Below are 11,357 nucleotides of genomic sequence, written 5' to 3'. Positions count from 1 at the left end.
CACCACTCACTTTTGGTTGAACCTGTATTACAGATTCCTGAGCCTTTGGTGGGTTCTGTGGTGCCAAATTGCTCTTTGCTTTCCCCAGAGCTGACTAGGAATTCAGCTTTCATAGATCTCAGTCATTTACGCTTCTCTAGATGCTTTCCAGTTTCCAAACTGTACATGTTAGAGTGGGGCAGGGGTGTGGATAAGTCATTACGAATTCCATTTACTGTCATTTAGTCAGGTTTCAGGGCAAGCAGAAGTAAAAGCACATGTTAGATCAGCCATCTGTGACCAGAAGCTTCCCATTCTCACTTGAATGAGCTTCTAATCAAGCTTTCATCCCCTCTCTCAAATATTCTTTTGCCACAGTGACATATGACCTTCCATTGCCCATTCTCTGGTTAATTCTGTTCTTGTCTCACTTGACTTCTTACCAGCATTTGACATAGTTGATCACTTGCTTCTGGTACCCCACATCATCCTCACTGTTTCTCCATTTGATTCTCTCTCTCTCTCTCTCTTCTATTTTTAGAATGTGCTTTATAAAATTGAGTCATAATTTACATATTGTGAAATGCATAAATTTTAAGTGTGCAGTTCAATCAGTTTTGATAAATGCATACGCCCATAACCCCCTCCTCTAACAAGACAACATTTCTATTCTTTTTCTCTTCTATTGGCGATCCTCCTCTACCTTTTCCTGACTTTTAAATGCTGGAGTTTCCAAGGGCTCAGTCGTCGGGTCTCTTGGGCTTCTTCTCTCTTCTATCTATACTGACTCTCAATATCCAGTCCATTGGCTTTAAATACCATCCAGACCTGTGCTGTCCAAAACAGTAGCCACTAGCCACGTGGCTATTAAGTCTGAATCAAGATGTGGTATTATACACATAAAATTCATACTGAAGTTCAAAGACTTATTAAAAAAAGAATGCAAAACAACACAGCAATATTTTCATATTGACTACATAATAAAATGAGATTTCGGATGTATTAAGTTGAATAAAACATTATTAAAATCAATGTTACCCGTTTTTTCCCACTTTTTAACATAACACTGTTAGAAAACACACGTAACTTGCCTTATATTTCTACAGGTTAGCACTAGTTTAGATATTGATAACTTACACATTTCTATCTCCAGAACACCAGACTTCATATCCAAATGCCTACTTGATGCAGCGAGAAAAAAGAACAAAATCATGTTCTTTGCAGAAACATGGATGCAGCTGGAGGCCATTATCCTAAGCAAATTAACACAGGAACAGAAAACCAAATACCACATGTTCTCACTTATAAGTGGGAGCTAAACATTGGGTATTCATGGACATAAAGATGGTCATGGTAGACAGTGGGGACTACTAGAAGGAGGAGGGAAGAAGGGGAGCAAGGGTTGAAAAACTAACTATTGGGTACTGTGTGCAATACTTGAGTGATGGGATCAATTGTACCCCAAACCTCAGCATCACATAATATACCCATATAACAAACCCACACATGTACCGCTGAATCTAAAATAAAAGATAAAAAAAAGAAAGTTATACTGAAGTGTGAAATACTGATTACAACTATTTTGAAGCATAAAATATATTGATTATTGTCATGGTTAATACTGAGTATCAACTTGATTGGATTGAAGGATACAAAGTATTGTTCCTGGGTGTGCCTTAATCTGGGTGGGTACCATCTAATCAGCTGCCAGCACAGCTAGAATATAAAACAGGCAGAAAAAAAAAAAAAATGTGAAAAGACTAGACTGGCCCAGCCTCCCAGCCTCCATCTTTCTCTCATGCTGGACCCTTCCTGCCCTCAAACATTGGACTCCAAATTCTTCAGTTTTGGGATTTGGACTGATTTTCTTGCTCCTCAGCCTACAGATGGCCTATTGTGGGACCTTGTGATTGTGTAAGTTAATACTTACTAAACTCCCCTATATATATTCCATTAGTTCTGTCCCTCTAGAGAACCCTGACTAATACAATTATAAAAACCAACAAATGCCTACTTGACATACCTACTTGGTTATATAATAGATATCTCAAACTTAACAGCTCTTAAATGGAATTTCATATTTCTCCCTGCCCCAGACTGACCCACCTCAGTTTTTCCTATCTCAGTAAAAGTCACCACCGTTTTACTCAATTGCTTGGGCCCAAAACTTTGGAATCTTATTGACCACTCCCCTTTCTCTCCCTCTCCATACCCAATCCATCAATGAATACATGTAGAATTAGTAACTTTTCACCTTTGACCCTACCAGGCCCAAGTCGTGGATTGCTTTCGCCAGGACAACGACCATAGATTCCTGTATGTGTCCTGGCTTCTCCACTTTGTCCTGTCTATTTCTCTGCACAGCAGCCAAATGGATCCTTTTATAAACATTATACAGATTAAGTCATTCCTCTACTCAAAAAACCCCACAGCAAATTTTAATCACCATAAAATCCACAGTCCTTACCAATGTACAAGGTGCTTCTTGATGTGCCCTCTGGCCACCTCTCCAAATGATTTTCTATCTTTTTTACCTTGTTCGGTGTACGTCACCTATGCTGATCTGTTCATCCTTGCAGTTTCTTTTTTCTTTTCTTTTTTTGAGGTGGAGTCTCGCTCTGTCGCACAGGCTGGAGTGCAGTGGCGTACTCATGACTCACTGTAACCTTGACCTCCTGGGTCAGCCTCCCAAGTAGCTGGAACTACATTCACAGACTACCATGCCCGCCTAATTTTTGTATTTTTTATAGAGACAGGGTTTCACTATGTTGCCCAGGCTGGTCTCAAACTCCTGAGCTCAAGTGATCTGCCACCCTTGGCATCTCAAAGTGCTGGGATTACAGGTGTGTGCCACTGTGCTTGGCCAGAAACTACACACTGTTATATTGAGAAGATCCTCTTGAAAACATATGAGTTACAGTTGGCCTCTGTATATGAGGATTCTGCATCTGCAAATCCAACCAACCACAGATCAAAAATGTCTGAAAAAAATTAAAATGACAATACAACAATAAAAATAACACAAATAAAAAATCAACATAATGCAACAACTATTTACATAGCATTTACATTATATTAGGCATTGTAAGTAATCTAGATATGATTTAAAATATATAAGGGGAAGTGCATAGGTTGCACGCAAACACGACACCATCTTATATCAGGGATTTGAGTATCTGCACATTTTGGTGCCCATGGGGGTCCTGGAACCAATCCCCCACGAATACCAAGGGACAACTTTACATGTAAAAATTAATGCTGCTGGGTGGATACATTTTACCAGGATATGTCTTGGCCATTACTGTCAAACCCACTATTCACAAAACTTATGCTACTTTATTGCTTTGATCCATCTTTGGTGAGGAAAAAAATGTGTGTACCAAGCTGCTGGTAGACAGCACCAGTCTGCGTAAGATAATAGCCAAAACTAGAACCCCAAGTCAACATGCATGGCTTGTAGAATATCTGAAGTTAATAATGTTTATGTAACCCAAAAAGAGCTAGTGGGTTTTAGGACCAATGATAAGGATATTAAAGATCAAAGAGAATGAAATGTCAAAGAGAATGAAATGAAAACTGGGTTTCTTAGTATCTGAAGAGATTTCTATTACAATCTCTCTATCCATAATTTGAAGTCTATTATCTTCTCCTTAAAGTTGGACATTTGAAATAAATAAAACTGTACAAAAACTAGGGCAAATTACAATAGCCTGATAATTACAACCCCAAACTATATATTACTTTTTAATTTTTTTAACAGATTGGCAGCCAGAAAAAAAATTTTTTCTTTGTACTTATTTTTTAAAGAACTAACAAGTAACTTTGAGCTTGCCTTCCTTCCTTCCTTCCTTCCTTCCTTCCTTCCTTCCTTCCTTCCTTCCTTCCTTCCTTCCTTCCCTCCCTCCCTCCCTCCTTCCCTCCCTCCCTCCTTCCCTCCTTCCCTCCTTCCTTCGTTCCTTCCTTCCTTCCTTCCTTCCTTCCTTCCTTCCTTCCTTCCTTCCTTCCTTCCTTCCCTCTTTCTTTCTTTTCCTTTCCTTTCCCTTCTTTCTTCAAATAGCATCTGGACTGGATCTAAACTAAACTCATAGCACATTTATTTTGAGTTTCTTCTTTGAGGATCAGTGAGACTCAAGTGGAGTCTTCCCCATATGTAGATATGTTACTACTTTGAGTTATTCTCAGAGTCGTCAACTGTTTCTACCACAGTTATACAGTTATACTCTGAGAGTAACTGTCAATCAATCTAAGTAGTACAATCTGTCAGCAGGCTAGCAAGCTAAGGACGGTCTGTCAGTTACTTTTTACTAACTTTGTAGTTTCTTCGTCCATAGTCATCTTTACAATTTCACTGGAAATAATAAAAATACATTCATTCATCCATTCAATAAGAAAATATTTACTGAGCACCTACTTTGTATTAGGTGCCACGAAGGCCTTAGAGATGTGGGATGTGATGGTTAATTGTTTGTGTCAACTTGACTGGACCCAAATGCCAGATATTTAGCTAAACATTACTTTGGGGTGTGTCTGTGAGGGTGTTTCCAGATGAGATTAGAATTTGAATTCATGGGTTCAATAAAGCAGTTTGTCCTCTATGGTTGTTAGATGTTTCAAATAATCACGTTTCTGATTTGTATTGAATCAGATGAGCACAGATGTCCCTTTTCTACTGATATTCTATTTGTCTCTGAGTCAAAGGATAATTACAGAATCCTACATTTTGCTTTGGTTGTGTAGACCCAAACTTTGGGTAACAGATGGGAAAACAGACTTTGAAACTAAAAGCCCAAGAATTATTGCGCCTATTTTTATCAGGTGGTTTTGTATAATCCTCAGATTGTAAAAATAATACCCTAAAGAAAGTTGTTTCTAGAATAAAATTTATTACAGTGAGTATTGTCACAGTGAAATATTTTAATAACAAATATATTGTCAAACAAATGATGAGCCACTATTATGAACATGGTCTTAGTCTGGTTTCTGCTCTGTAGCAGAATACCTGAGACTAGGTAATTTCTTTAAAAAAAAACACACAAAAATTTATTTCTTATAGATGTCAAGCATCCCAAATCTAAAAATTCAAAATCCGAAATGCTCCAACATCTGAAACTTTTGAGCGCTGACAAGAAATACTCATTGGAGCATTTCAAATTTCAGATTTGAGATGCTCCACCAGTCAGTACAATGCAAACACTAGCAAGATTCTAGAATGGGTGACTGAGTGATTATTTATGAGTATTTAAGTAGGTAGGAGACAGCCATTAGTAGCCCTCTGGAGCCTACTAATTTATCGTGTTCCATACCTCTGGAAACCTGATTATTGCAAGGGTAAGATCTTAGTAGCAGAGAAAAGAGCCAATGTGGGATATCTTGAGAATAAACGTCTGAGAAACCCATCCCAAATCAGAATGGATATTTTAGGCTGGCATATAGCCCCCTATTCCTTTAAAGTTCATGCATATGCTTCACTTCCGTGATGGAAAAGGCTATAAATCTGGAAGGATCACAGAGATCTCATTTAATTTACTGAAGGCACTTAGGACTCAGAATGGTGCAGATTGCTGTGTCTGGGGTCACACAGCTGACGGATTGCGGAACTGGGACTGCAATTCAGATCTTTCAGCATGCCGTCAGGTCAGGGCTTTTCTAAGCATCACTCCCCCAGAGGATGGAATGAATGCCTTCCAAGGCGGTGGATCGTCTGGGCAGGGGTAGTTATTGCCTCTCTTCTCAGGATGGAGGATTGACAGACAATCATCCAAATGCTCATTCTCTGGCCACTGTGTGAAGCACTGAAGGGCTGGGGAAAGCGGGTAAGGGAGTTAGGGCTCTAAGTAGCATCGACGACACCAGAGCTGTGCCAGAGCCTTCTGGTGACCTTTATCTTCATATTCTCTTTCCAGTTCAAGCTACAAACTGTTTTGAAACTGTTGTTTCAGTAAAGGCACCGCATCCTAAATGTATTAAAGGTTGACTGAATAAATGTAAGCATGACTACTTTTAAGCATCTAGTTCACCTCTAAGAAAATCCAATTAAATCAAAAAGAAATTTGAAAAGAAAAATGACTAAGCCCACTTCACTGGCATTCACTAAATCACCACTTATAAAGTGGTTGGCTCTCATTATGCATGTCACATGCATTGTTTAAAATCCTGACCACAATCCTATGAGATAGAGTTTGCCTTTATTTTAAGGATAAGGACATTGAGGCTCAGAGGGTTATCATACACTAGCAGGAAGAGGAACCTCTGAGAGTTGAACTCTCATGTTCCTCCCACTCTGATACATACTCTCTATTCACCCAACAAATATGTGTTAATCTTTTTTTTTTGGAAGCATCATAGAAATTGTACCTCAAGTACTTGGAAAGACATTTGTTAGAGAAATAGAAACTTAGAGTCTGAGATTAGCCTGGTCAACATGGTGAAACCCCATCTCTGTTAAAAATACAAAAATTAGCCTGTCGTGGTGGCACACACAATCCTACCTACTCAGGAGGCTGAGGCAGGATAATTGCTTGAACCTGGGAGGCAGAGATTACAATGAGCTGAGATCGTGCCACCACACACTAGCCTGGGCCTGGGCCACAGAGCTAGACTCTGTCTCAAAAAAAAAAAAAAAAAAAAAAAAAGAAACTCATTTTTAAAGGCAGGCCAATGCCCTGTTCTATAAAATAAAATAGGTTTATAGATGCTTAAAGTGAACTACTACTTCAGAAAAAACAATGTGGTTTCCAGAGAAAGGTTATGTAGCCATTGATGAAGTTCTGGGACTTTATTAACCTTAATAAACTAAGTTTGACTTTTAAAATTAAGCAAGAATAATGCAAAACTGAGGACGACTTCTGGCCCAGAGTAGAGAGTTGCCCATGGCTGGTGGATACATCATTGTAATGACACTGAGCATTCAGAAGGGCTAGTGAATGAACATTTCAGTCTAAGGTGAATGGGAAATCAACTATAAGGCTAATTTCTTACTGTACTAGGAAACTATTTTACTGAAAATAAATTATCTCTTTGGGTAGATATTTCTAGGAAAGAGATTACATTTCTTCTCGCCACACTTCTCTACAAAGTATTCCAAGTAACTGTCTATAGCAGAGGTTGGCAACTCTTCTGTAGCATAAATGTAGCCTGAGACAATATGTGAAAGAGAGTGGTTGTGTTCCAATAAAACTTTATTTAGAAAATGACAGAGGTGGGGAAAGGAGGCTGTAGTTTGCCCATCCCTGAGCTACAGTGTTAGTAAGCATTGGGTAATAAATGTCACTTCTACTTAAATGTCCAAGAGACCTGCAAAGCAAAGAATCCAAGTGCATGTATTAATTTTTTAAAATCTCACTATGGATATCAGAACATTCAAAGCCAACATGGAAAATTACATTTCTTTAATATGACTATTATCATCCTTGTCTTAAATGATTTGAATGAAACCTTTGGTGTTAACTCATCAGTTTTATTTTTTAGTAGTTCTGCATAAATATAAAAAAGAATTGCCTTAAACAGTTTGGGCTGCTATAATAGAATACCACAGGCTGTGGCTTCAACAACAAACACGTATTTATCGCAGTTCTGGAAGCTGGTGAATTGCCCTCTTCTTGGTTTGTAGAAGACTGTCTTATCATATATTCTTATATAGTCCAGAGAGATCATCTGTCTTACTTATCTTCTTATAAGGGCACTAATCCCATTCATGAGGGCTTCCCTCTTATGACCTAATCACCTCCCAAAGCCCCATCTCCTAATATCATCACAGGGGGGCTATAATTTCGACATATGAACTTGGCAGGTACACATTCAGCCCATAACAAGAATCTAGATGCCAGTGGTTGAAAGAGCCTAGGGTGACCTTCCAGGTGTCTGCAATCATACAACTGATAGCAATGCTACGTCAGTATTTGGTTAATAGGTGATAAGTATCTTTCCAGCTTACATACTGTGCCATCTCTGAGACTCTCTTTTTGCAGATTAGAGGCAGGCTAATTTCATTTGAATGAGTTATTGGAATTTTCTATGGCCAAAGTATATGGTAACGCTTCTAAAATATTGCATATGAATAAGCAATATTTCGTGAAGTTTCCTGTCTTTTTGTTTGTTTTGGGGTGTGTGTGTGTGTGAGTGTGTGCCCACTGAATGGAATTTTTTTTAGTTAGCCCATAATAATATATTCAATAATGTTTAGTGAAGTTAATAAATTAAGTCAATTACAACTTCTTTCCCTAGAGATTCTTTTCAGGGTTATGTTTCTTATTAAAAAAGATGACCAGGGCTGGGCACAGTGGCTCACACCTGTAATCCCAGCACTTTGGGAGGCCGAGGTAGGTGGATCACCTGAGGTCAGGAGTTCAAGACCAGCCTGGCCAATAGGGTGAACCCTCCTCTTTACTAAAAATACAAAAATTAGCTGGGCATAGTGGCGGGCTCCTGTAATCCCAGCTACTCAGGAGGCTAAGGCAGGAGAATAGCTTGTACCCGGAGGCGGAGGTTGTGGTGAGCTGAGATCATGCCATTGCACTCCAGCCTGAGTGACGGAGTGAGATTCTGTTTCAAAAAAAAAAAAAAAAATGATGACCAAGCCTGGTGTCTCATTCCTATAATCCTAGCATTTTAGGAGGCCAAGGTGGGGGGATCACTTAGGACCAGCAGTTTGAGACCTACGTGGGCAACATGGTGAAACCCTGTCTCTACAAAAAGTACAAAAGTTAGCTGGGTGTGGTAGCAAACACCTGTAGTCCCAGCTACTTGGGAGGCTGAGGTAGGAGAATCACTTGAGCCTGGGAGATGGAGGCTGCAGTGAGCCATGAGCACACCACCGTACTCTGGCCTGGGCAATAGAGTGAGACTGTGTCTCAAAAAAAAAAAAAATATATATATATATATATATATATATATACACACACACACACATACTAGCTGGACAGGAGGATCACTTGGTCCCAGCAGTTCAAGGTTACAGTGAGCTATGAGCACACCACTGCACTCTAGTCTGGCTGACAGAGTGAGAACCTGTCCCCAATAACTAATAATAATAATAATTTTAAAATATAAAATGACACATAATTTATACATTTTTCTTAAGTTATGATGGAGAACCTTCATAATAATATGAAAAATCCAATATGTTATTCCTTAGAGTCTTAGTTATTAATCTCATTATGATGTCATAACAGATGTTGGCACTCAGCTCTAGGTAAAGAGAAGAGGTGGCATTGACAATTTAAAAATGATTTTGAAATCAGTCATTTTCTAATTCTATTTAGTAATAACAATAGCACTGTAAGTAATTGCTGCACTAGTAGCAGTTAACATTTACTGAGTTCTAACACATAAAAAACTGTACTAAACACTACACATATATCTCATTTAATCCCCAAAATAGTTAATATTGGAGGTATAATTTTACAGATGAGGAAATGAAATGGCAAGAGGTTACAAAATGTATCCAAAGTTAGAGGACTCAAATCCAGATCAGTCTGATAGCAAAGTCACTGCTTTTAACTACAATTCCAGTGATTCTCAAAGTGTGGTCCCCAGACCAGCAGCATCAACATCACCTGAGAATGTGTTAGGAATGCAGGTGCTCAACCCTCATCCCCATCAGCTGAATCAGCAACTCTGGGGGTGGTGAAACATTTGTCACATTCTCTCCAAGTAATTCCAAAGTCCACGGACATTTGCCAACCTCTGTATTATGCTAAGCTGCGTTTAAAAGAAGTACTAAACACTGAGTAAACATTAGTTGTGCAGTTAAGTAAATGCTATAACAGGAGAGAACTACCTAGCACAGCACAGAGCTCACAGTGAGCATTAGCTTATAATAGTTTATTTCTCTTATATTAATACCCATCAGATCTGTCTATTGTGAAGTTAGATTATTAAAAACTGTTCCTGGCCGGGCGCGGTGGCTCACGCCTGTAATCCCAGAACTTTGGGAGGCCGAGGCAGGCGGATCACGAAGTCAGGAGGTGGAGACCACCCTGGCTAACACGGTGAAACCCCGTCTCTACCAAAAATACAAAAAATTAGCTGGGCGTAGTGGCGGCGCCTGTAGTCCCAGCTACTCCGGAGGCTGAGGCAGGAGAATGGCGTGAACCTGGCAGGCAGAGCTTGCAGTGAGGTGAGATCGTGCCACTGCACCCCAACCTGCGCGACTGAGTAAGACTCCGTCTCAAAAAAAAAAAAAAAAAATCAAAACAAAAACTGTTCCTGAACTGCCATCTGTTTTCTAAGTTGGGAGGGGAGAAGCCCAGCACACTCTAGTTAGAAAGAAAAACAAAGGCAAATGTCAATAAATTCTCCTTCCAGGCCAACCAAGATCTTGAGCAATTGTTTTTCAGCTAAAAAACTAATTCCATATTTTGTATTCATCAAAATTCTTTATCTGGATTTCAGGGTAGAAGAAATCCACATATTTGACAACATTCCTTTGAATGAAACTAAGAAGTAATGTTGGTAGTGGTGGCCTGAGCGATAAATGTGATTGTGGCAGAGATTAATGGTGACTAAAGAAACTTAACAAGTTTTAAAATCATAAAATAGGCCTCTCAGCTCCGTTTAATCACACAGGTCCAGTGTGTGGTTGGCCTGTTTTCTGGGAGGCAGAGGAAGGCTTTCCTAATTACAAGAGACCTGCCCAGAATGGCCTCCCCATTTCTAGGAGTATGATCGCTTTTGGGGGAAAAAAAGAAAAGAAAATAATGGATGCTGCCAGGCACACTGGCTAATGCCTGTGATCCCAGCACTTTAGGAGGCTGAGGCGGGCAGATCACGAGGTCAGGAGTTCGAGATCACCATGGCCAATATGGTGAAACTCCATCTCTACTAAAAATACAAAAGTTAGTCAAGCGTGGTGGTGGGCACCTGTAATCCCAGCTACTCAGGAAGCTGAGGCAAGAGAATCGCTTGAACCCAGGAGGCGGAGGTTGCAGTGAACCGAGATCGTGCCATTGTACTCCAGCCTGGGCAACAAGAGCAAGACTCCATCTCAAAAAAAAAAAAAAAAAGAAAGAAAGAAAATAATGGATGCTATGAATGATAGTTTAATAAAATTTGTATTGATACATGATAATTGCACATATGTATGGGATACATGTGATATGTATTAAACATGCTACAATGTGTAATGATCAAATCAGGGTAATTGGGAGATTTGTCACCTCAAACATTTATTTCTTTTTATGTTGGGAACATTCCAAATATTCTCTTTTAGCTATTTTGAAATATACAATAAATTATTGTTAATTATAGTCACCCTACTATGCTATGGAACACTAGAACTTATTCCTTCTAATTGTATTTTTGCACCTTTAACCAACCTCTCTTTATTTCCCATCCCCAACCCTTCCCAGCCTCTAGTAACTATTATTCTATTCTCTACC

The 11,357-nt window shown here is 39.3% G+C and overlaps 1 non-coding gene across 1 annotated transcript; it reads left to right on the top strand.

Moving 5' to 3' along the window:
* Positions 1-10,517: 10,517 nt before the first annotated feature.
* LOC123567776 (small nucleolar RNA SNORA64/SNORA10 family) lies at positions 10,518-10,649 on the top strand. The gene has a single exon (XR_006690879.1). It is a non-coding gene; the product is annotated as a small nucleolar RNA SNORA64/SNORA10 family (small nucleolar RNA).
* The last annotated feature ends 708 nt before the right edge of the window (positions 10,650-11,357 follow it).

Source organism: Macaca fascicularis, chromosome 11, assembly GCF_037993035.2.
Source record: "Macaca fascicularis isolate 582-1 chromosome 11, T2T-MFA8v1.1".
Classification (NCBI taxonomy): domain Eukaryota; kingdom Metazoa; phylum Chordata; class Mammalia; order Primates; family Cercopithecidae; genus Macaca; species Macaca fascicularis.
Note: the sequence above shows the minus strand (reverse complement) of the source record. Positions and strands in the feature narration are given on the sequence as shown.